This window comes from Sinohyriopsis cumingii, chromosome 7, assembly GCF_028554795.1.
Source record: "Sinohyriopsis cumingii isolate HCF-2022 chromosome 7, ASM2855479v2, whole genome shotgun sequence".
NCBI classification, from domain to species: Eukaryota; Metazoa; Mollusca; class Bivalvia; order Unionida; family Unionidae; genus Sinohyriopsis; species Sinohyriopsis cumingii.
Genome location: NC_142967.1, coordinates 81731871 through 81758433, shown reverse-complemented (window position 1 = coordinate 81758433; position 26563 = coordinate 81731871). Strand labels below are relative to the sequence as shown.

The 26563-nt window shown below is 36.4% G+C and overlaps 2 long non-coding RNA genes across 2 annotated transcripts in view; one reads left to right on the top strand and one right to left on the bottom strand.

Annotated features, from left to right (window-relative positions):
* Positions 1-4133, bottom strand: part of LOC149795626 (uncharacterized) — a 243489-nt gene extending 239356 nt beyond the window's left edge. The window contains exon 1 of the long non-coding RNA XR_016422368.1: positions 3658-4133. This is a non-coding gene — a long non-coding RNA (uncharacterized LOC149795626). The remainder of the gene's footprint in view (positions 1-3657) is intronic.
* Positions 1-26144, top strand: part of LOC149795625 (uncharacterized) — a 29822-nt gene extending 3678 nt beyond the window's left edge. The window contains exons 2-3 of the long non-coding RNA XR_016422367.1: positions 4216-4288; positions 25155-26144. This is a non-coding gene — a long non-coding RNA (uncharacterized LOC149795625). The remainder of the gene's footprint in view (positions 1-4215; positions 4289-25154) is intronic.
* The last annotated feature ends 419 nt before the right edge of the window (positions 26145-26563 follow it).

Sequence of the window (26563 nt, the reverse complement as noted above, 5' to 3'; positions counted from 1 at the left end):
ATGGTCTTACTGATACTAGCTACGCAATAGCAACAGGTATGGTCTTACTGATACTAGCTATGCAATAGCAAAAGGTATGGTCTTACTGATACTAGCTATGCAATAGCAACAAGTATGGTCTTACTGATACTAGCTATGCAATAGCAACAGGTATGGTCTTACTGATAACAGCTATGCAATAGCAAGAGGTATGGTCTTACTGATACTAGCTATGCAATAGCAACAGGTATGGTCTTATTAATAATAGCTATGCAATAGCAACAGGTATGGTCTTACTGATACTGCCTATGCAATAGCAACAGGTATGGTCTTACTGATACCACCTATGCAATAGCAACAGGTATGGTCTTACTGATATTAAAAATATTGATCGTGATCCTAATTAAAATGTATGTCAATAAGGTCATGTAGGTTTGGGATCTTAAAATATTAAATGCAAAACTTAATGCTAATATAGTTTAAGCAAAGTCTACAGCATAGTTGTCATCAAAAAACTTCAACTGCTATGGACTTCACAATGGTAGGCCAGGTACTTCACTGGATCAAAACAAGAGGATGTCAGGTATAAACATTACCAATGCAAAGTATCACAAATGTTTTCCAACACAAAGTACTCTCATTATGCTATCATAGCTTTCAACACGCAGTCCAGTTTATACTGGTATATGATTCTTGCTTGACCTGATCCGAAAATGTCCACACAGATTTTGCTATATGCATTTCTCGGCATGTTTATATGACGTTAAAGATCAACAAAGAATAAAATAAACTGAACAATTATTATTTAAAGCTATGTATAATCACAATCTCAAAAATGACAACCATTTCTGAGATAATCAGCAAGGAAGGCCTACAAGACCTGTTTAGCATTTAGTAATACATCTGTATGATATCTGATGCACCATGCAGCATAAAAATTATAAAATTTTACCGTAGCCTAGTGGTTAGAGCATCCACATCGGATGCAGGAGGTCAGGGGTTAGACCCCCAGCCAAGCCATACCAAAGACTCTTTTTAAAAAATGGTACTAACAGCTGCCTCACTAGCCACTCAGCATTACGAGACTGATGTTAGGAATGGTCAGCCTGGTGTCAGGATAATGTGACTGGGTGGGACATCATGCTACATGTCCGCGGCATGATGCTCCATTGCAAGTCATCACTATAAACTGCCACATTGCAGACATAGATATGACTGCAAAATTGTTAAAGCTACATCAAAAATCCAAATCACACACGCACACACACACACGACTTTTTTATTTTTAAATTTGACGGTACTATTTCTGAAACAGAGCAGATTTTGTTTTTTTGAAGATTCAACAGTTGTGATTATTGGTCATCGTAAAAAGTTCCAATCTTCCGTTGTTCTTGGTAAAAACTAAATTTCTTCTATCAGTTCATGCAGAAGGTATCTTGTAGGTATATTCATGTTGATTTCTACAGGTTCTTTCTAATTAGATCAAATCATTGCAGGATATTTCTGCTTTGTTTTAAACATGTTTCTGGTCAATGTTGGTTTAAAGGTTTCTAGCACAACTTCACCAATACTGAAATCATACTTCCTGGGGTAAGTCATAACTGGGTGTAACAAACCTAGCAGCCTGCTTTAAGATTTTTTTCCAGTATAAAACCCATAATACTTGAGAATGGAGTTCCAGCCTGTATAAGCATTATTCTAGAATAAGCCTACTTAAACCCCAGAAAGCTACTTCTTTCACATTTTGCTGACAAGATGGCAAGTTACATCTTACAAAAGTACGATTTACTTCGATGCATATATATATATATATATATATATACACACATATGTACTTCTTGGATGGGACTGTTCTATTTCAAATCACAAGTAACTGTAACTCATGATATTTTATTTGGTTTCTTAAATAAGTATCTTCCAATGAGTATGACATACTGATTTTATTAGAGGTTTTTTTTTTCTGGGATGGAATTATGTGCTCCTTTTATTCATTCACAATGCTAGTTTATTAATGTCACTTTATAGTATTTTGGTAACCTGCCTGGTTCAGACTGATCTGTACCAATTACACAATCATTTCTGAATCAATTTACCAATGATACCACTGATGTACAAGGACAAGGTACTGTGCCATGGGTATTCCTATCTTGGATCAACCATATTTGCAACGTATTACCACCATAAGCTGTTCTCCAAAACATTAAAAAGAGTCTTTCCATTATCGAGTTCTGCCTGCAATTCCTTAATGAAATAATTCATAGAGGACAGAGTCAAAATAATATACTCTATAACAATTCATAGAGGACAGTGTCAAATTGTTGTTGTTGTTGTTGTAGGGTTTAACGCCATTTTTCAGCACACGATAGGATATGCATAGCAACCAGTATTAATGGTGGAGGAAGAACCCGGAAAAACCCCGGAAAGAACCACCAACCCACGAGAAGCTACTGGCAAAGCTTTCTCACATACCCACATTGGCTGAATCCGAGACTTGAGACAGTATCAAAATAATATACTCTATAATAATTCATAGAGGACAGTGTCGAAATAATATACTCTATAACAATTCATAGAGGACAGTGTCGAAATAATATACTCTATAATAATTCATAGAGGACAGTGTCGAAATAATATACTCTATAACAATTCATAGAGGACAGTGTCAAAATAATATACTCTATAATAATTCATAATGGACAGTGTCAAAACCTTTTCATACTCAAGTACAAAAATATTTACTTCAGCACCTTAATCTATATTTGAGCTTTAATCACCAATAAAACACAATCATGTTTTACAACTGTCAAATTTCCCCCGAAGGCATATTGTTTGTTTTATCAGATATAACACATATTGACTAGCATAATTACCTTTTCCTTAAAGCATAATATTTCAATGCACAGATGTGTGTGTATATACAGGGGTAAAGTTAGGACATAATATGCCCAAGTGTGGTTTCCAATTTGACACCCACCACATCCTGTCATTAAAAACTCAATCCTTGCATGTAACTAAACTTCAGTACTCTATTTAAAATGATCTAGACAATGATGTAGGATACAAAAATTATACCTGGTTCTGTTTATGATTCATACCAGTTTTGTTCAATTTGCACTGATAAATCAACATTTCCTGAATCCTTCCTATGTAACTGAATTGCAACTTAATACTTCTATAATTCTCCACTGACAAGTCAAGGTACCTTAATACATTAATATACCATTACTACTTGGTGTTGTTTATCCTCCTCCACTATACAATTTTTTAACCTGTTAATTCTAAAACCCACCCTGGTGCAAAAATAAAATATAAAACTATGAGCTGGGAGCAGCACCATAGCCAACAGGTTATGAACTCCAATATGTGTTTAGTTTGTCATTCCACTGACCTGATAACCTGAATGCAGCACAACTGCCTTTACAACAGCTGTTAAATATAAAGAGCTCAAATGCCCAATGTTCTATAAATATCCCCCACTTGTTCCTATTAAGCCTGATCTCTTAAGAGTTGGTTTCCTACCAGACAGCCATTATAATTCATAATTCAAAACTCATCTGGTGCTATGGTCCACCACTCCCTCCCTCTCATGAGGATATATAACTCTCCCAACTTAAACATCACAAATGTGACACAAAGTAGAGGAATATACATAAAAAGTGCCCAAATTGTCCTCCCTACCTTGACTTGCTTGCTCCATGAATCTCAGTTTAAATCCTGGTGTATGTGTTTGTGTAGTAAAGTTTCTTTTGAGGTGTTTAGTCTGTAAAACAAGCACAGTAATTATCTCCTCTATACCAGTAAGACACAAGTTAAATAAAGACCGCTGCTGCCAGCCAGTGGGATAGATTCCTCAAACACAGGCACCAAGCCAGACATGTCTAAGCATCAACACAAAACTCCCTTCATCTGGGCTGCCTAATACTCACAAGACTTCCCCATTTTACTTGCACAAGGATGAAATAAATTCCATGCATTTCTGGCACTTGGAAATGACTGAATCAGTCTCAAGAAAAGAAAAAAAAAACCCAATGGCTCAGCAGGCATTCATCATATCTGGTGTCCAATTACATTTTTAAAAATTTTTGTACATGGATCCACTTAGCAACATATGTTTAGTCTTTTTAAGTCTGAATCCATTTTTTTTTTAAGGAACCATAAATACAAATAATTATTCAGTCTGTTTGAATTTATATGATTAATTTGTTCTTTTTAAATATTTCTGTTCTTTCTTCTCAGAAACAAAATATGTTCTGCCAAGAGCCAAATAAATCTGTGACAGGGCACAGTAATTCACTTAGCAAGGTGAATGGTAAGTAGTAATTATCATAAATGAAACTGTGTTAAATCACCAAATACCAAATACAAGTGCAGACCCAAGTTCCCTACTGGGTATTTGGCAAGACACCATCGTTTCATATAAGTAACTTGTCCCATCACTCTTGTGTTGAGTAGCAGAATTATTCTGTGTTCAGGAGTGTTTTTTTAATATGTTTAAAAATCTGAGTGTTTCACCAGCATTTGTATGCAACAAAATAATATTCAGGAAATTGCACTGCATTGTGAAACATAGCTTTATTCCTTTGGATACTCTCATTTTGTTGACAATAAAAATAAAATAAACTGTAACATAACACACCTGCTCAGTTGAATCACTACTACTAACTGAAAGGTCATTTAGTTTCTGGGATCCCCTGGTGGCCAAGTGGTCTAAAACACTCACCTTACATTATCACTACCATATCACCTCTGTCTATGTGGGTTTGAGCCTCTGGCTCGACCAATATGGGTATTTGAGAAAGCTTGCCAGTAGTTCCAGTGGGTAAGTGGTTCTTAGCAGGATTTTCCCAGTTTCTTTCTCCACCTGCTATACTGGTCACCATGTATAGCCTATAATGTGCTGAAAAATGGCATTAAACCCTAAACAACAACAATAAGGTTTATTTTCTGGACCTGTTTAAAGCATAGCTGAAAAAGAATGAGGCAGATATATGATTCTATTAAGTTTAATTTGTTTTACTTTGCAAAATTATTGAGCACATGAATTTTAAACACAGTGATCTTGACCATTCACATTTCAGCCCTGAAATCAAAAGGATTATTTTTATCCCCAAATGCAAGCTATAAAGTCTGGTAACCACAAATGATGGTGAACTCAAAAAGTGTGAAGCATTACAATATCAATGGATAAGCTACTGCTACTTTTAAAACAGCTGCTATGTCCAGAAAATTAAATCATGTCATCTACATATGGATATAAATATTTTATTTAATTTGTCCATGTTGACTGGTTTGTACACAATCTTTGATAACAATGATTTCAGGATGGAAGGATGGACAGGACCACTGATCCAAAAGCAGTGAGTCTGGAATTCCAATGATGTCATCTACATATGCATACAAATATGCCTGCACAATTTTATTTGTCTACCTTATGTAGTTTTGGGGTAACTGTGAAGACAAGCCCGGAATAGACTGATGGATGAACAGAAAGAGCTCAGTCAAGATGCCCCTGCTGTAAGCAGTAGAAGAAATGAAGCTAACAATGCATACATAATATGACATTCTTGAAAAGACAATTAAAATCAAATTAGGTAGGTTATGACAGCTCCAAATCAAGATTCCCCCACTGGACAGATCCACAGGACCAAATCAAGATGACCCCACTGTACAGATGGAAAGAATCAAAGTAGAATGCCCCAATGTACAGATGGGCACAACTAAATCGAGATGCCGGCACTGTACAGATGGAAAAAGCTAATGCACAAATGGGCAAGACTAAAACAAGATGATTCCTCTGATGATGATGCAATGACTAAATGACAGGACTAAATCAAGATGCCCACATTGCACAGATAGACAGGACTAAATCAAGATACAAACATTGCACAGATAGACAGGACTAAATCAAGATGCCCACATTGCACAGATAGACAGGACTAAATCAAGATACAAACATTGCACAGATAGACAGGACTAAATCAAGATGCCCACACTGCACAGATAGACAGGAATAAATCAAGATGCCCAGACTGCACAGATAGACAGGAATAATTCAAGATGCTGCTCCAGTGGCCTAGTGGTTAGAGCATCCGCTTTGGTTGTGAGAGGTCGTGGGTTCGATCCCCGACCAAGTCATACCAAAGACTTAGAAAAATGGTACTAACAGCTGCCTCGTTTGGCACTCAGCATTAAGAGGTTAGTGTTAGGGCTGGTCGGCCTGGTGTCAGGATAATGTGACTGAGTGGGACATCATGCTACATGTATGCAGCATGATGACCCATTGCTAGACATCATTATAAGCTGCCACACCACAGACATCATAGCGATATGATAGAAATATTGTTAAAGCTACATTAAAAATCCAAATCACACACACACACACACACACATAAATCAAGATGCCCACACTGCACAGATAGACATGACTAAATCAAGATGCTCACACTGCACAGATAGGACCAATCAAGATGCCCACACTGCACAGATAGGACCAATCAAGATGCCCACACTGCACAGATAAGACTAATCAAGATACCCACACTGCACAGAAGACAGGAGTAAATCAAGATGCTTCCTGACTAAACAGATCAGATGGACAGGACTAAATCCAGATTGATGCCCCCAACGTAGTGATGGACAGGATTAAACCCAGATGCTCACACTGCACAGATAGGACCAATCAAGATGCCCACACTGCACATAGATAGGACCAATCAAGATGCCCACACTGCACACAGATAGGACCAATCAAGATGCCCACACTGCACACAGATAGGACCAATCAAGATGCCCACACTGCACACAGATACGACCAATCAAGATACCCACACTGCACACAGATACGACCAATCAAGATGCCCACACTGCACACAGATAGGACCAATCAAGATGCCCACACTGCACACAGATAGTACCAATCAAGATGCCCACACTGCACACAGATAGGACCAATCAAGATGCCCACACTGCACACAGATAGGACCAATCAAGATGCCCATACTGCACACAGATAGGACCAATCAAGATGCCCACACTGCACACAGATAGGACCAATCAAGATGCCCACACTGCACATATAGGGCTAATCAAGATACCCACACTGCACAGAAGATAGGACTAAATCAAAATGCTTCCTGACTAAACAGATCAGATGGACAGGACTAAATCCAGATGCCCCCAATGCAGTGATGACAGGATTAAACCCAGATACCCCCAATGGAAGCAGTGGCAGCATATGAATGTAAAAGCACCTTAAGAATATTTAATGCAACTGGACCAACTCTTTGAATTGGTCTGGTTTGTGGAAATTATGCAAAACATTAATGGTGAAAATACCTATGAATTACAAGTCATGAAGAAATCTGAGTAAAAATATATCAAACCATATCAGGACAACACATTCTTAAAGAGTAAAGCTTAGAAACTTAAACCTGTATTTTAATATTTATAAGAAAAATCAAATCTAGACATTAAAATTTTTAAACAGATTGCTCTAAATCTTTGGTGATGGAAATGGTTACAAAAGGATTGAAACATTGCTGTTAAAATAATCCAACCACTTACCTGGCGACACATACATGCCTGTGCTCAAGGATGCACCATCAGATGTCTTGAATACAGAAATTACTAAAATAACCTCACATCAATATGATAAATGATGCACATCAAGGTTATTTATGAAGCAAAATGTTTATTGGAAGAAGTCACCTGTAAGTTATTCCACAATGAAGAGCCAAAATTCACAAAGAAAAATGCTATATGGCCAGGTTACACCTGGCAGGTTAGTGTGCAGATAGGTGATTCTGATACTATCTCTATTAACAGGTATTCCACCTCACCTGACAAGGGGTGAACGGGACTAAACTTGAAAGTATATACGTATTACCTTACACACCCATACATACGATGAAAAGGTAGAAAAGACAAGTTTTAAATGTTTTTCATAACTTCTGATCCTTCAAAAACCTGACCTTAAAAAGATTTTCAAAAAAAAAAATCAGGCCATGTTACTGGAAATAATAAATACAACATTTACACACTTTTCTTCAACTGTACATTTTTTCCTAAGTTTATAGGACACTAATTTATGAACCTGAGAAAATATTTTCTTTGAGATCTGCAATTGGGGAACATAACTGAAGGTTGCTTTTGGTTTACTTTGGTGTTGTACAGCACAGTAAAACAAGTAGGTGCAAAAGTAATTGCAGTAAAGTATCTTGTCCAAAAGACAAACCATAGTACCAACCTAGGCTGATCCAACAGTAGGATTCCAACCTGCATTTTTTCTGTTGCTAGTTCTGCATCTTCACAACTGAACCACTGGGCATTTTTAATCAAATAGGTAAACTATGATGATGATGTTGTTGTTGTGGGGTTTAATGCCATTTTTCAGCACACGATAGGCTATGCATGGCGGCCAGTATTAATGGTGGAGGAAAAACCAGAAAACCCTGGGAAGAACCACCGACCCATGAGAAGCTACTGGCAAGCTTTCTCACATACCCACATTGGCCGAATCCTAGACTCGAACGCATGCAGACAGAGGTGAGATGGCAATGATCCGTAACGGAGAGCGCTTTAGACCACTCGGCCACTCGGGGCCCCAAGCTATGATGAAGGACATAATGTCACTCTAAGAGATAATAAGCATAATTTTTAAAACTGGGTTGGAAATCAAACAAGATTACAAAACTCAGATAATGAGATCAAAGATTTATAGGTGTGAATTTGTAAAGCATGCAACAATAAATCATCATATCCAACCATATGGACAGAAATACAAATTTGTATTAATAACCAAATATGTTGCTGATATCGTGTTTAAATCTTACCGAAGCATGCGAGAGTTGCAGGAACCAGTCATGATCATTGACTAGATAGCTAAGATGGTACATTACTCGCTTAGTGTTAGGTAGCTCCCAGGTTCAAGCCCAAGCTTGGCCATGCATTTTTCTCCCCTTACACTTGGCTCTCACCCATGGACTACCATATATTTATAAATCCAGCTGCAAACAACATCAGTAGCCACATGCATCAACAGATCAGGGTCAGTGTTGTTTGTTCCACTGATTACTCCTAAAGAACTGCATAGACTCAGAATATATAGTATATATACAGTACTGTATATATATCGACCTACTGGCCCAGTATTCTGAGGTTGTTTAGGGGCTACAGTGTGGAGAAACAGTGTCCTGTCAGCCTCAGATGCAGTAGGTCATGGATTCAAACCCTGACTGAGTTATACCAAAGACATAAAAATGGTACTAGCAGCTGCCTCCCTAGGCACTCAGCATTAAGTGGTTAGTGTTAGGACTGGTCAGCCTGGTGTCAGAATATTGTGACTGGGTGTGACATGATGCCACATGTCTGAGGTATGATGCCCCAGTGCTAGACATCACTATAAACTGCCATACTGAAGACATTGCAGTGATGTCTGATTGTTAAAGCAGCATTAAAAATTTTAAAAAATGCAAACACAGACCTTGAAATGAGTCATAGGAAAAGACCCATTGGTAGAGATGGGAAGGTCCCAAGTTTTTGACCAAATCTGGATGTGCATTTTTCTCACAGGACTGAATTTATTTATGTTTATGGGTATAAACTGTTGTGGCTTTGAGAATTACATTTCTGTTAGCACTTGAATTATTAATAATAAAATGGTCAGACGGGTAAATTCTTGGATTGTAACAAATAAAAATCTATGAAAATTAATGCATTCAAAGTATGCTTTCTGACTGGCATATATAGTTCTTTTCTTTTCTCTTCCAGCTGTTTTTCACCAATCTTTTATTCCAATCTGCCAGAAAACTGTTCTGGCTATTCCAAAAATTATTTAACCTAGTTCAAAAGCTTTTCAAAAATATAACAGAATGTGAAAATACAAGTGTTTGTAATCCAAGTCTTTGTTCAACTATTCAGCTTATGTTGAACTTCATATGCATACAGAGGTCCGCATGTATTGTGTGATACAAATGATCTCAAACACAGATAATCAATTAGAAGTTTCAAAAACGTAAGGAGGCAACTGCTTAAACAACAGCCATTCTAAATATTGGCAGAAATTATCTCCAAACTGTGCTCTTCCTCCTGGCAAAGACAGCTGGCAGAATTGATTAAACAAAATGAGAAAATCAGAAGGCAACACCTGTCCTTGAATTAGTCAAAGTTGAGATAAGATCATAAAGTTCTCTAGAAAAAAAATTGCATCATTATAACTGATTGCACAGATTGCTAAAATGTATGCACCATGAATGACACTAATGAAATTACAATATGAGGAAAAACATTATTCTACAGAAAATTAGTGATTATGGAACTTGAAATTATGTCTTATTTTTCCACTCTGGACACATTCATCAAGAATGAAATAATGTTCTGAAGAAAACAGTTTAAGTTCAATAGCAATATTACACCTTAATTATAAACCATCTCACTTGAATTTAATGACAGGTCTCTCCATGAAATAGTCATCAGAAGAAACTTATAGAATCAAACCATGTTTGTCCATGCTGAAAAGGAAAAATGGTTAGTTGGAACAGATTTTTTTCTACCACTTTTTTCCCAAATACTGAAAACCATGGTTGCATGACCTAATTTTATATATGTCGGACAAAAGACCTTGATTTTATTACTCAGCAGCAACACAGAAGTTAGATATGCAATCATTGTCGAATTACCTCAATTATTTTAACTTGTCTGATATAACTTCCTGTACATCTGAAACTGACGTGAGTAAATAACAGATACAAAGGTAGCTATTATTATATGCTCATTTTTTTCTCCATTAACTTACATTGTCAGAATCGTTCAGTATTTTATGATATTGCACACCTTCATATTGCATTAATGTGCATAAAGGAACTACTTTCTATTGTAAACAAACAATAGACGCAGACGCCAGCACTTTTGATTTGTAAACAAATCATGTACACTTGCGTAGTGGGCTATTTACGTTTTGGTTGATGAAATTAGTTTGGAATACGGCATACATTCATTTACTTTGTTTCTAGTAGTGTATTTTGTTTATATAATTAAGGCTTAGGTAGAATAAGAAAATGAGCATATAATAAAAAGGTTACTGCATTCGTATGGGAAAATATGAACTTGTTTTGTCAGATGGATATACTGCACTCCCAAGGTCCTGCAGTATTCCATCCAAACAACTCGTTCATATTTTCCCATACAAATGCAGTAACCAATCATTCCTGAATCATGCTTTCTTCATCTATGTCCAGTAGGTGCTTACAAATATTGGATGAATTAATAAGCATCTTACTATGTATGATGTCAAATACTATTACCCACAAATGCAATCCATTCTGGAAAATTCTTTTTTTATAGTCGGAAACATTTCAAGGTCAGCAACCAAAAACAGGGTCAGTCGGGAAACCAAAACAAAGCTCTTTTCCAATGTAGGCCTCGTTGGTTTATCTCAACTATTCAAATGTCTGCTAAGCACACAGATTCAGTACAGAAAATCTGACCTAAACTGGACACTGTTTGGAATGGCCAAAAATTGTTGTCTGATTCATGTATGTGGTCAATTTAACAAGGTTGAATCATCTTTATAACAGAATTCATGGGGCCACAATATCTAACCAATTTGCAGGAGGACAGATTACAGAGGGGTTGGTTTAGGAAAGTTTCACTTGTAACCTGTGTGTGTGATTTGGATTTTTAACATAGCTTTAACAATGTTTCAGTCATATTGCTACGATGTCTGCAGTGTGACAGTTTATAGTTATGTCTAGCACTGGAGCATCATTCCGCAGACATGTAGCATGATGTCCCCACCCAGTCACATTATCCTGACAACAGGCCGACCAGTCCTAACACTAACCTCTTAATGCTGAGTACCAAGCAAGGCAACTGTTAGTATCATTTTTGTAAGTCTTTGGTATGACTCAGCCAGGGACTAAACCCACAACCTACCACATCCAAGGCAGATGTTCTAACCCCAAAACACTGGAGTGGTCACTTGTAACCTACACATTACATCAAGGTAACCTCATCATTACACCAAGCCATGTTGGGATTCTGTAGAAATTTGAAGACAGATGATGGGTTCATCAGAACCATCAACTATCAATTGTAATCACTGACGGATATTTTCTCTATTTTGCATGGACAATATGACTATTCCATTACTTGTTTGAACCTTGCTTTCACCATTAAATGCATAACAGTTTATCAGCATCCTATGCTGCTGGCATCAACTTGTACTCCAAAATGGAAAGCTATTTTGGCAGCAAGATTTCGTCATTGATGGCTACACAAAGGATTAGTTCCATGCAATTAACTGAGTCACCATCTATAAATAGACATTATTGTTATTATTGTAATTATTATTATTATTAGCATATTGCCAGCCAAACATTTCTTTTGTAAATAGCAAAAATGTTCAGAATGAAAGATAGTCTAATTTCCTTACTTGATCACAAAGTATCCTTATTAAATACTTGTTCATTTAGCTTTATCTACAAATGTTTGATTATTGTTATTCATCTTGACACCACTTCCAAGAAGTTGAGCAAACTGATCAGTACAAAAAATTTTGTGTTGTCATGTACGACTCTTGATGGTAGTAATTCTAAGTCAATAAGTCTCCGTTAAGAATGGTTTCCACAATTTTGTTTGCAAAACCTATACTGCAGAAAAGACTTGTTCACTCCAAGAACTAGAGGGGCATCTGTAGGTGCAAAGCCCCACCACCATGTCAAACAACACAATAAAAAGACTGTAAAGGAAGTTATTTTTACTACATTCCCAATCAATCAGACTGCCTTTAAAACAACACATCTATGATATCCTGAAATCAGTGTAGCATCTGCATATTTGCTTTGATGTAACTGTACACATACTCAACTTCAAAAATAAAATTTAACTCTGCTACAGAAAAGTCATTTAATAATACGACAAGCATTCTCTGGAACTTAGTGTAGCACCTGCATGTTTGCTCCGATGCAACATCACTGTACTTAACTTTACAAAATATCTCTTTAACATTACTGACCATGCTTGCACTGACCTTAATATTGGATGCGAGACATGTACAGATATATAGAAATGTACATGGATGCAATGATCACTATGTTTAGTTTCCATAAAGGCATGCTTACAAAAATCAGAACACAATTCTGACACCAAAATAAATAACAATGAAAACTGTAATGATAGTAGTAAGTTATTGATTTTGTATGTAATAGTGTTAAGTTATTGACTTGTGTGCAACAGTGGCAGGTTATTTATTTTGTGCTGGGAGGCAACTCTATCATCCTGCCCACTGTATATAAGTTGACTTCCACAGGCCATTACCTGGTTTGGGTTTTACATGCTCTTTATTGCCGTCAAAAAGTTTTCAAGGTTTTTTCAATTTTTTTTCTTCTGTTCAACCACAAATACACACAGGAAGAGGACTAATGGAGAAAGAAAAAAAAAAAACAATAAAAAAAACGATACATTAGTTTTTCACCATTCAGTATAAATTCCAATGAATATCTTTATCCAAGAACCACTTTTGTATTTCCAGGAAAATAATCACTTGAATTCAGTAATTTGAAGAAAATAAAATTCAGCCCAAATTGGACACAAGATTATATAGTTCCCTGCTTGACCCCAGGTCACGAATTAGCATTTTCTAAAAAAACAACTGTTATCTAATGGAACAAAACCTTTTAGAATGATCTAATGAGCCTTGTTTATTTACAACACAATAGCCTACAAAATTCACTTTGGAATCTCCAAAACCCTGACCCAAAAAAACATGTTTACCTGAATAATAATTCTGATAAACAGCTCATACATATAGAGAATAATGAAGCTATTATTAGTTGTTTACATACATGAAAAAAAATTTTTTATTTAAAAAGTCAATCAGGTCAAGCAGAATGAACTCAGTTTTGGACAAGGTCAAGTCCAGCAAACAATGTTACATTAAAATAGCATGTAATGAAATACAAAAATAACAAACTAACAAACAAACAATTAAATTGAATATACATAACAATATATTGGTGGACTCTCTGAAAGATGACAAAAAATCTTCCGAAAGCATGGAACTAATGTGATCCACAAACCCTATAACACCATGCGCTAATTCTTGGCACAGCCAAAAAGACCAAACACCTTTGAATAAGAAGTGCAAGTCATCTATAAATTCCAGTGTGATAATTGTGGAAAAGATTACATTGGGGAAACCGCTATGAAGCCTGGATTCAACAGTAAAAGAACAATGATACACTGACAGAGAATCCCTGACAGCAGTTGGTGAACAATGATACACTGACAGAGAATCCCTGACAGCAGCTGGCGAACAATGATACACTGACAGAGAATCCCTGACAGCAGTTGGTGAACACTGATACACTGACAGAAAATCCCTGACATCTGTTGGTGAACACTGCAAAGAATCAGGGCATACTATTTCTTGGGATAACATCAGAGTACTTGGTAGATAAAATATCTTGCAGAGGTAAATAAGAGAAGCTACTGAAATCATGGGGGGGGGCCAGTGTTGAACCGTGATTCTGGATTGGATCTTCCATCATTGTACAGAATGGTTTTGTCATATTGTCAACATTTAGTTGATCACGTGACTCCAGTCAAGAAGCAATTCCTCTGATGAAGGCCTTGTGATATGGTTGAATGCTAAGGAGTCATAATCTATTATGCTACAGAAAGGTATCTATTAGTGTCAAAAATAAACAATGAGATATTGGTTCAAAACAAAAACTGTATTCCATCAAATAAAAGTCAAACAGTTTGTCAGGTTGTATGTAGGCTTTTTTTATGTGGAGGAACTAATTTTAATTAAACAATACTTACCTGTCACTATTGCTTAGCTAATCTATTTTTATGCCAAAAATACACAAGTTTAATATGAATACATCCTCCCAGAGTGGAGAAAAGTCAGTATGACCTTTTGCACACGACTCGGTCACATGGTCATGCATTGAAGGTAAATATACCTATGTGTCATCTTGTTCACAGACAACAATTATGCAAGACATCAGAGCAGGGTGGGAGGAGGGTATCTGACAATAGTGACAGGTAAGTACTGCTTAATTAAAATTAGTTTTACCTCACCAAAAACTACTTTTTAATAGCAGAAATTACTTATCCTGTCACTGTTGCTTAGCTAATTTGTCAGTAAGGTGGGCAGGCTGTCATACTGATAAAAAACTGAGAAATTAAATGCACTCAAAATAAAGGGAGAGGTCCATCTAGAGAAGATTCATGTCTGTGTAAAACACTGTGCCATAACAATGGGACCCAGAGAAAAAAAATGCCTGCACTCTGTTGTGCTAATGAGTATAGGTACGAGAATGAAAAGGTAGTATGGGAGTGCCAAAAGGTAGTATGGGACTACCAAATGGTTGTATGGGAGTGCAAAATGGTTGTATGGGAGTGTCAAAAGGTTGTATGGGAGTGCCAAAAGGTAGTATGGGAGTGCCAAAAGGTTGTATGGGAGTGCCAAAAGGTAGTGTTGGAGTGCCAAAAGGCTGCTTTCATGATATCCTCCATGGGAGGAATGATTAAAGCAAAGTTTGTTGTTGAGTTTGGTCACAAACAGGTCCACCAGAGGTCTTCCTCAGACGGAAAACAGGGACTCTTACTGAGTGGTGAAGAGACCATTTTATGAGGACGACTTGGTCTGTTCTGGAGTGGTGATCCACTAATACATTCAACTTGCCAAGAATGTGACATACTCGCACTGTGACATTCTCTGAGCCTGCCCAGATGAAGAGGTTCCAGACCTCCACTCAAAGAGAAGGGGCACATGTGCCTCTTTGACGTTGTAGGTAAGCTACGACACACGTTGTCTGAGAAGACCATGAAACATCGGCCCCTTATTATGTTGATGCACCCTTGCAATACTAGAAACACTGCTTTCATTTCAAGGTTGTTCATGTGAAGGGTCAATGCAGCCAGGAACCATGGCGAATTATGCCCTCCAGCTCTAAATGAGCTCTCCAGACTGAATCTGACACATTGGCCAAATGATAGGAATGGGGATCGGGTGAAAAACTGGTCCTACAGGGATCAGGGTTGATAGAGAATCTGTGAGGTTTCCACATTGCAAGAAGGAGGAACTATGGAGGATGCTTAAAGGTGAGTAGATAACATGGTATTGGCTTGTAGCATCTCCAAAAGAGCCATGATTCTAACTACCCGATCCAGGGAAACCCAGAACAAGTTTTGGTTCATGAGGAAGTTCATCCCCACATAAACAAAGTCCCTTTATGGAACAAGTTCCAACTTCTCAAGGTTGGGTATGAGACCCAACTGAGTTACGGTGGACCAAGATTGCAAGAGATCCTGATGATGGGACTGAACTGAGATGGTGGATCAGCCAGTTGTCAAAATATTGGAAAATCAATGTTCCCTGTATTTGGAGGTAGGCCACTACCACTCCCATAACCCGGGTGAAGACTCTGGGTGCAGAAGAGATTCCAAATGGCAGAACCTGGAACTGAAAACGACCTGGTCCCAGCAAAAACAAAGATATTTGCAGTGTGGAGGATGTGTAAATAGGCATCCTGAAGGTCAATGGAGACAGCCCAACTGAATGGATGAAGAGTGTTCTGGTTTGAGGAGGTTGTCTTCATCTTAAAGGTTTCATCCAACAGAAACTGGCTGAGCAGGAAGAGATCAATTAAGATTCAAAATTTCCTGCTTTTCTTGGTCAACAGGAAGATTCAGGAGTGGAAGGTTTGAGACTGATTGTTCAACTGCTCCTTTCTGCAAAAGAGTGTGCACCTCTTCCCTTAATTTCACCAGGCTGCAATGAGGAAAGAAAATGGGGTTCCTTGATAGTGGGTGTTGTTCCCAAAACTGGAGTCAATAATCCTTGTTTACAATGGAGAGGACCTACCCAAATGGTCATAATGACTTTTCTCCACTCTGTGGGAGGAAGTGTTCACATCCAACAGATGGTCTTTTTTTGGCATGAAAATAGATTAGCTAAGCAATTGCGACAGGATAAGTACTTTCTGCTATTAAAATATCTTCATAAAGTTCTTGAAATGAATTCACATCGTAAGATGTCAGTCTCACAGAATGGAAATCAATAAACTCAGCAAGTTATGTAATCCGCTGTCAGCAGATATACATATGATACGCACTCTGGCCAAGGTCAACCCTTCTGCTGGTATACATGGGTCAAATCTGTGTGTCCTTTACATCAACAATATTTGTTGTTTGTTCTGTATGTGAGATGCCACTCTCCAATGATGTGCTTGATTGTATAAATGGTATTTGTGAAGTTTTCATCCTACATAGTTTTCACAATACACCACTCCCTCGATAACTCGTGCCCTGATAACTTGCAAACCCGCTTAAAGCACAGGGTCAGGCGTGGATCCCATTTTTTTTAAAACCAGAAAATACACCCCCACCCCACCCCCAAATTGATCCCTATTTATTGAACTTGAAGAAAACTGCAATCAAAACTTGTAACTGAAACGTTAATATATCACTCGTTTTATGGTTGAAAATGGTTATCTGCCATGTTGTCACTCCTGATACCAATGTGATTAAGTGGCCTTCAGTGCAAAATACTTTTTCCAGACTAAATCATGTCTCTGTAAGATCTGGGATATTAAATGGTGACCAAATTTTGGGTTTTATAAGGATTTCAGTGTGGAAAAAGAATCTGAAAAGATGAATGGGCATTTTTAGAGAGATTTCGATTTATTCCAAAGACATAATATAGCTATAATTTCTAAAAATGAAAGCTTTATCTAGTACTGGTTCTAGATTATGCCACAGGCTGTTGCAATGGCAGCTTCAACCTTGTCTCCATCTTCTGTGCCATATTTATATACAGCCATATGGCCAAGATAGAAGGCTCCAGTTTCAACGAATTTATTCTGAAAAATACAGCATTTCTTGAGGATAGTTTGAACTGGCAAAGATCAAATATTATTACGGCCACTCTTGACAACCAATATGGTCATTTGGTAACATAAAATTATGCATTATTTACAACACTGATGTCTTTTCAGTTTTTTAGGTGAGCATGAACATGAATCCAAATGGTGGAATGAAATTTAGCTTTAGAGCACCCAAGATTTGGTCCTAAAGCTACATCGTATATGGCATTAGACATACTAGAAGATAGCTTAGAAGTATAATGATGAGGTAATTTCTTTACACTGAAATAAAGTGGTTTCATTTTTCTCTTCATTAAGCTTTCTGAAGGAGAATTTCTATATGCATCCAAACAAATAAGTCCATAATTATGTATTAACTCAAGCATCTGCAAATAAGGCTTACAAGCTAACCTGTACACAATCAAACTATAGTCAAGGTTAGCTTTCAGCAAATGCCTGTGCTGTAACTGGAGTAATAATTTGCTCCCCAATCTGTACTTGTTCTGACTCATATTAAATACAGAGCTGTCCCCATGGTATCTAATCTGTAGACAGAATGTTATTTCAAGGTAAAAAGGAAGCCCTAATATGTAGTATCCTACACATCAGGGAGGAGAGAACCATCTAAACAGACTTTGCCATGAATTGCTGTATCCTACACATCAGGGAGGAGAGAACCATCTAGACAGACCTTTCTGTCATCAATTGCTGTATCCTACACATCACTGAGTAGAGGACTATCTAGACAGACCTTTCTGTCATGAATTGCTTTATCCTACACATCACAGAGGAGAGAACCATCTAGACAGACCTTTCTGTCATCAATTGCTGTATCCTACACATCACAGAGGAGAGAACCATCTAGACAGACCTTTCTGTCATCAATTGCTGTATCCTACACATCACAGAGGAGAAAACCATCTAGACAGACCTGTCTGTCATGAATTGCTTTATCCTACACATCACAGAGGAGAGAACCATCTAGACAGACCTTTCTGTCATGAATTGCTTTATCCTACACATCACAGAGGAGAGAACCATCTAGACAGACCTTTCTGTCATGAATTGCTGTATCCTACACATCACAGAGGAGATAACCATCTAGACAGACCTTTCTGTCATGAATTGCTGTATCCTACACATCACAGAGGAGATAACCATCTAGACAGACCTTTCTGTCATGAATTGCTTTATCCTACACATCACAGAGGAGATAACCATCCAGACAGACCTTTCTGTCCTGAATTGCTGTATCCTACATATCAAAGAGGAGAGAACCATCTAGACAGACCTTTCTGTCATGAATTGCTGTATCCTACACATCAGGGAGGAGAGAACCATCTAGACAGACCTTTCTGTCATGAATTGCTGTATCCTACACATCAGGGAGGAGAGAACCATCTAGACAGACCTTTCTGTCATGAAGTGCTGTATCCTACACATCACAGAATAGAGGACTATCTAGACAGACCTTTCTGTCATGAATTGCTTTATCCTACACATCACAGAGGAGAGAACCATCTAGACAGACCTTTCTGTCATGAATTGCTGTATCCTATACATCAGGGAGGAGAGAACCATCTAAACAGACCTTTTTGTCATGAACTGATGTACCGGTATCCTACACATCACAGAGGAGAGAACCATCTAGACAGACCTTTCTGTCATCAATTGCTGTATCCTACACATCACAGATGTGAGAATCATCTAGACAGACCATTTTGTCATGAATTGCTGTATCCTACACATCACAGATCAGAGAACTATCTAGACAGACCTTTCTGTCCTGAATTGCTTTATCCTACACATCACAGGAGAGAACCATCTAGACAGACCTTTCTGTCCTGAATTGCTGTATCCCACACATCACAGAGGAGAGAACCATCTAGACAGACCTTTCTGTCATGAATTGCTGTATTCTACACATCACAGAGGAGAGAACTATCTAGACCAGAGGTGGGCAAACTTTCCAGTGCAAGTGCCGCATACACAAATTTACACCTTGTCACGGGCCGCATAGTTCATTAAGTAAAATAATTAATATTTGAAATAGCAAAAACAAAAGGTTTTTCTAAATAACATCTAATTAATTTTCAGTTGCTGATGTTGTTAATATTTGAAAACTTAAACTTAAACTTCAAAAGAAGCACATTTATTTGATGAACAGAGTAACATAAACAGAGTCAGTGCGAATGAAGACTTGTTCCTAGGCTGCATGAAAACCCTTAGCGGGCTGCATGAAAACCCTTGACAAGCCGCATGTGGCCCGTGGGCCGTAGATTGACCACCCCTGATCTAGACAGACCTTTCTGTCATGAATTGCTGTATCCAAAACATCAGGGAGGAGAGAACTATTTAGACAGACCTTTCTGTCATGAAGTGCTGTATCCTACACATCACAGAGTAGAGGACTATCTAGACAGACCTTTCTGTCATGAATTGCTGTATCCTACACATCAGGGAGGAGATAACCATCCAGACAGACCTTTCTGTCATGAATTGCTGTATCCAAAACATCAGGGAGGAGAGAACTATTTAGACAGACCTTTCTGTCATGAATTGCTGTATCCTACACATCACAGAGGAGAGAACCATCTAGACAGACCTTTCTGTCATCATGAATTCAATGTAATTGTGTAAAGTATATGCATCCACATAGTTTTAGATTTTGAACAAAATGAACCTGTTTTCTTCTGCCCATATCTAAACTTATTTGCAGTTAACGCTCCATAACATGCATACGCTTTGATATAAAGCAGAACAAAAGGGTGTTGACATATGAGCAATAAGGTAAGGCATTCTGAATATGACATTAATTTTCATGCTGAATATGGGAACTGAAGTTATGCTGCCCTGATTTACACCTTTTCCTGGGGATTGTTTTCAGAATGGGTGATACCTATCTTAACTCTGGACATTTATCTTTAAAAAAACACAAATTGGAAATTAAGTTAGGCAGGCAGCCGCATAGACCTAAGCTGAGTAATTCATTCATTCCGAGTGGAGTCATAAGCTTTCTACAAGCATAAGAATTATGTTGTTTCTTTATGAAAGATTTTCCAATAAATGATTCTGACTATGTGCTTCTCTTGCATCTGAATCCACACTGAAGTTCTGAGTGTAGTTAGTTGGACTCAAAATACCACATGAGTCTATCCTTCATCATTCATTCCACCATTCTGCAAATACAACTTGTTACTGATATGGGGGATGGAAGGGTAGGTATGGTTCTTTCCAGGCTTAGGTACTAGTATGGAAAGGTAGATATGACCCTTCAATCTTCAATTAAGGCCAAAAAGACATCATAAAAAGTCTTTTAGTGAAAAGCACATGTTGATATGACCATACCATCCATTCACAAAAATAAGTCATAACAAGCATTTCACGCCAGCCAAAATATTAATGCCAAAGTTGATCCATTTCCATTTTAAAAAAAAAAATAAACATCATAAGATGTCTTCTAGTGAAAACTCAATCCTGTATGTCTCAGTAGGAGTAGCAATAACAAGATTTTCAAGATGGCAGCCCTACTGGATGTCAGATCGGCACCATTTTCATTTAAGATCCAACTAGACATCATAAAAAATTGTTTAGTGAAAACTCCATGTTGACATGACTAGCCATTTAGGAGTAGCCATAGCAAGATTTTCAGGATGATTCTGTGGTGGTTATTTTCTTTAGGACTAACTAAACTTTTTGACCAAATGTGCAGGGAAAGTTTTAGGAAAAGCAGTGATGACACACTTTTGCTAACAGACAGACAGATGTCACATGATAGATAATTGGCCATCCCATAAGCTCTCCTGGTTTATGACCATAAAAGAAATGAACAAACTCTTCTGATCATCAACATCATGTTAAAATGTGGTTACATACAAAAACATCATGCCATAAATGTGGTTACATACAAAAACATCATGTTAAAATGTGGTTACATACAAAAACATCATGTTAAAATGTGGTTACATACAAAAACATCATGTTAAAATGTGGTTACATACAAAAACATCATGCCATAAATGTGGTTACATACAAAAACATCATGCCATAAATGTGGTTATATACAAAAACATCATGTTAAAATGTGGTTACATACAAAAACATCATGTTAAAATGTGGTTACATACAAAAACATCATGTTAAAATGTAGTTACATACAAAAACAGTATGCCATAAATGTGGTTACATACAAAAACATCATGCCATAAATGTGGTTACATACAAAAACATCATGCCATAAATGTGGTTACATACAAAAACATCATGTTAAAATGTGGTTACATACAAAAACATCATGCCATAAATGTGGTTACATACAAAAACATCATGCCATAGTGCCGAACAAAGGCCAGAGCTCAGTTAAATCTGCTCATGAACATGGTCATCAATCAACATGGTCATCAATCAATATGGTCATCAATCAACATGGTCATGGTCATCAATCAATATGGTCATGGTCATCAGTCAACATGGTCATCAATCAACATGGTCATGGTCATCAGTCAACATGGTCATGGTCATCAGTCAACATGGTCATCAATCAACATGGTCATGGTCATCAGTCAACATGGTCATGGTCATCAGTCAACATGGTCATCAATCAACATGGTCATGGTCATCAATCAACATGGTCATGGTCATCAATCAATATGGTCATCAATCAACATGGTCATGGTCATCAATCAATATGGTCATGGTCATCAGTCAACATGGTCATCAATCAACATGGTCATGGTCATCAGTCAACATGGTCATCAATCAACATGGTCATCAATCAACATGGTCATGGTCATCAATCAATATGGTCATGGTCATCAAACAATATGGTCATGGTCATCAATCAATATGGTCATCAATCAACATGGTCATGGTCATCAATCAATATGGTCATGGTCATCAGTCAACATGGTCATCAATCAACATGGTCATGGTCATCAGTCAACATGGTCATCAATCAACATGGTCATCAATCAACATGGTCATGGTCATCAATCAATATGGTCATGGTCATCAGTCAACATGGTCATCAATCAACATGGTCATGGTCATCAGTCAACATGGTCATCAATCAACATGGTCATCAATCAACATGGTCATGGTCATCAGTCAACATGGTCATCAATCAACATGGTCATCAATCAACACTGTCATGGTCATCAATGAACATGGTCATCAAAAAAATCATTTTAAGACCATATACAGATAAAGTTTCACATCATTTTTTTATTTAAACCATATAAGAGAAAAATGTGGATCAACATACCTTTTCTGTTTTATAAATTTCTGTCACTGAAAACTCTATCCACTAATGGTCTGTAACAAGCGGCTGCTGCCAAAACACCTTACAGGTTGTATGCTATGTACAATGCCATCACCTGAAATGAAACATATAAATAACTGTAAGAAAGAACCCTGCATTTACTGAACTTCATAAGCATATATGAGGAATGTAGAAAAGATTATGATAACTGTGCAATGATGCAATTTACAAAACCATATGTTCCACAATCAAGAGAAATACTTTATTAGGAAATTACTTCATTGCTGCTAAGTTAAGATGGTTGGAATAAGGCATATACCTTCAAAAATAAAGCTTGTAAGTATTTATTTCACATTTTTGTTCATTTCAAATCATCAGTGTAATGGGGATTTTTTTCTATTAAAATTTTTTTCTTTTTTTTATTGACATTTCAAATGTTGGGATTTTACTGATTCCCTAATTGACACCACCTGACACAATATTTTGGATGTTATACACACACAAAGACACACACACACAAATACATATACACAGTGACACAAAGACAAATATACATGTATGCTATTGCTCATTATTATTATTATTATTATTATTGCTCATCAACAAAAATAAGGTGTTTACCCACACTTGAAAATATTGCATAAAAATATAGGAACTCAAACGCAGATACAATGTTTTGGCTGTAGTATTCAACAGCTGTTAAAGTTCAAAAAAGGATCCACTTTTTTCAAACATACCGTATATGTTTAATCACACAGCTTCACTATATAATTTTCAATTTTTATGTGGCATAAAACAATACTTTTGTAACTTGTAAAATTTGTTTTTCTGAAGCAGTGAGACTTGTGTATGAAATTTTTCAAATCAAAATGAAAACATTAATAAGATCACCAAACCTGTCATTCCAAATAAAAAACATCTCTTTCTAAAATCATGTTATCTGGCATGTAATTCTTAATCCATTAAGTAAATGATTTCAAAAACTCTTTAAGCACTGGGCAATCATAAAATAGGTGTTTGATATTTTCAACTTCTTGTTTACAAAAGGTAAATGTGTTGTCATCAATCAAATATACTTTTTTTCACTTATTTGTTATATAAATCTAATTTAAACTGAAAGGCAATTAAGTCTTTCACTAATATTATAATTTTTTTCCAGGTTTGCTAACTTACACAGCACCTTAATTGTCCTGATCATCCCTCATTTTTTCATAAGGTATATTTGTTCTAGTCTTTACCAAATCTTTACATACAGATTTTAAATTTGAATTTGTTACACCTTTTTGTCAATTTACATTTGTAAGAGTGTATCCTTTGTTAACATAATTATTTAACTGACTTTTCTAGCAACCAGTTAATTTTGAAATAACTGGGAAATATTCAAACAATTATTAGTGCAAGCCATTTGACATAATGCTTCAAAATTTAATAAAAATCTTTGATTATCAAAAAGAATTTTGACCTGACATTTCCATTTTGATTACCAGTTTGTATAGGAATGAAAGTTAATAATATAAACAAAATTTAGAATATTCGGAGACAAGTATTCTTCGACTGACATGGGCTCCATTTTCCATCTTGCCAAGGCAAGGACAACACCTGGATAAAGTTTATTACTAATACATTTACTAGTCTCTGTTAATTTTATCTCCCCAAATTTTAATACCTGGTTGCCTCCAAATTTCTTAGAACTTGTTTTGTAACCATATTCTGGCAAAGTCCTTCTCTATTTGTAATCAGGTGTTGAATACAAGTGATCTTCATGTATTGAAAAAAAGAATGAACATGAACCCCGCCTAATCCAGTGTTTGTAGCTGTGGCTATAAGTATATCTCTTTTAACCCTTTCAGTTTTACCATGCTAAAAAACATTCAAAAATATATATTCAATTTGTTTTTTATATATCATGGGGATTTGGCAACGCAAAAAATAAATTTTGGCAAAATGAATGACTTGGTCAAAGTTATTTTCATGATAAGGGAAGATTTTCCTCGTCCAGCAGTTTTTTAAAACTTCTTTTAATTTATTTTTTACTTTTGCAGATCATCCAGATTCTAGAAGTCGAAAGGAAGAAGTAGACCATATGATCTCAATGTCTGGGTCTGCTTCTGAGATTTGTTCATTTCTTTCCAGATGGCTTTTGATTTTAATACAGACTGATGCAGAATTCTTAAGTGTTTCAATGGAAAACCTAAAACTCTGTCCAATTGTAAAAAAGTATCATCCATGTACTGACCCAGTTTAAACTCATTATAAAAGAGATGAGTAATGTTTCTGTTATTCCTGAAATCAATGGAGACAAGTTCTATTCCTATAATAGATATGGTGCTAACAGTTTTCCCTGATGGCACCCTCTCTCTAAATGAAAGAACTGTTGAGGTATATATATATATCTTTTCATACTTGGTACAAATAACTTTCCACAATTATTACAAATATTATAAAAATTCTTAAGCATCAAAATAAATATTAAAACAGTTGCTGGTTTGACACAAACAAATAACTAAATCAGTGAGTAATGAAAAATGTAGTAACCAAATATTCTAATGGCATGCACATTCTTATGTGTGTAATAATAGTTTATTTTCCAGCAATCACATTTTCTTTCTTTATTTCCCCCTCGTTTCATTCATTTATTTATGCAAAATGCTTGTGTTTTTTGGTCCAAGCTGTGCTTTTTTTTGGGGGGGGGGGGGTCTGCACCTCGTTATTTTTTGGAAGAAATGTAGCCCATAATAATGCAATGATGAAGTGCTTTAACACCTACTGACTGTTAAGTTAAGGTCGCTTATGGCCCATATAATTAACCAGTGCTCTAGAAATGAACAATCGTAACAGCAACAATCTGGTCTCCATGAAATAAAATAAATATTATTTTTATTGTATAGAAGGTAAAAGAATAATTAATAAAAGCAATGACAAGCCTATGCTTCAAACTGGTCAATAGAATATTTAAAAGTTTCTTTCTTTCTTCCTCCTCTTTAGGTTTTTACTTACAAAAATAAGCTGGCTAGTACTGGAGACTATTGATGTGCAAAGAAACATACATAAATAATCTCATAATCTTTAATATTTCTTTATGTACATGTATGTCTTATCATATATATATATATATATATATATATATATATATATATATATATATATATATATATATATATATATATATATATATATATATATATATATATATATATATATATAATGTTCCAAACTTTAATATATGTAGTATGTGTATATGTGTGCATTTAAGCCTATCATGGCATAAGGTTTTGTCTTAACTCATATAACTTGCATTAGCCTATCATGGCATAAGGTTTTGTCTTAACTCATATAACTTGCATTAGCCTATCATGGCATAAGGTTTTGTCCTAACTCATATAACTTGCATTAGCCAATCATGGAATAAGGTTTTGTCCTAACTCATATAACTTGCATTAGCCAATCATGG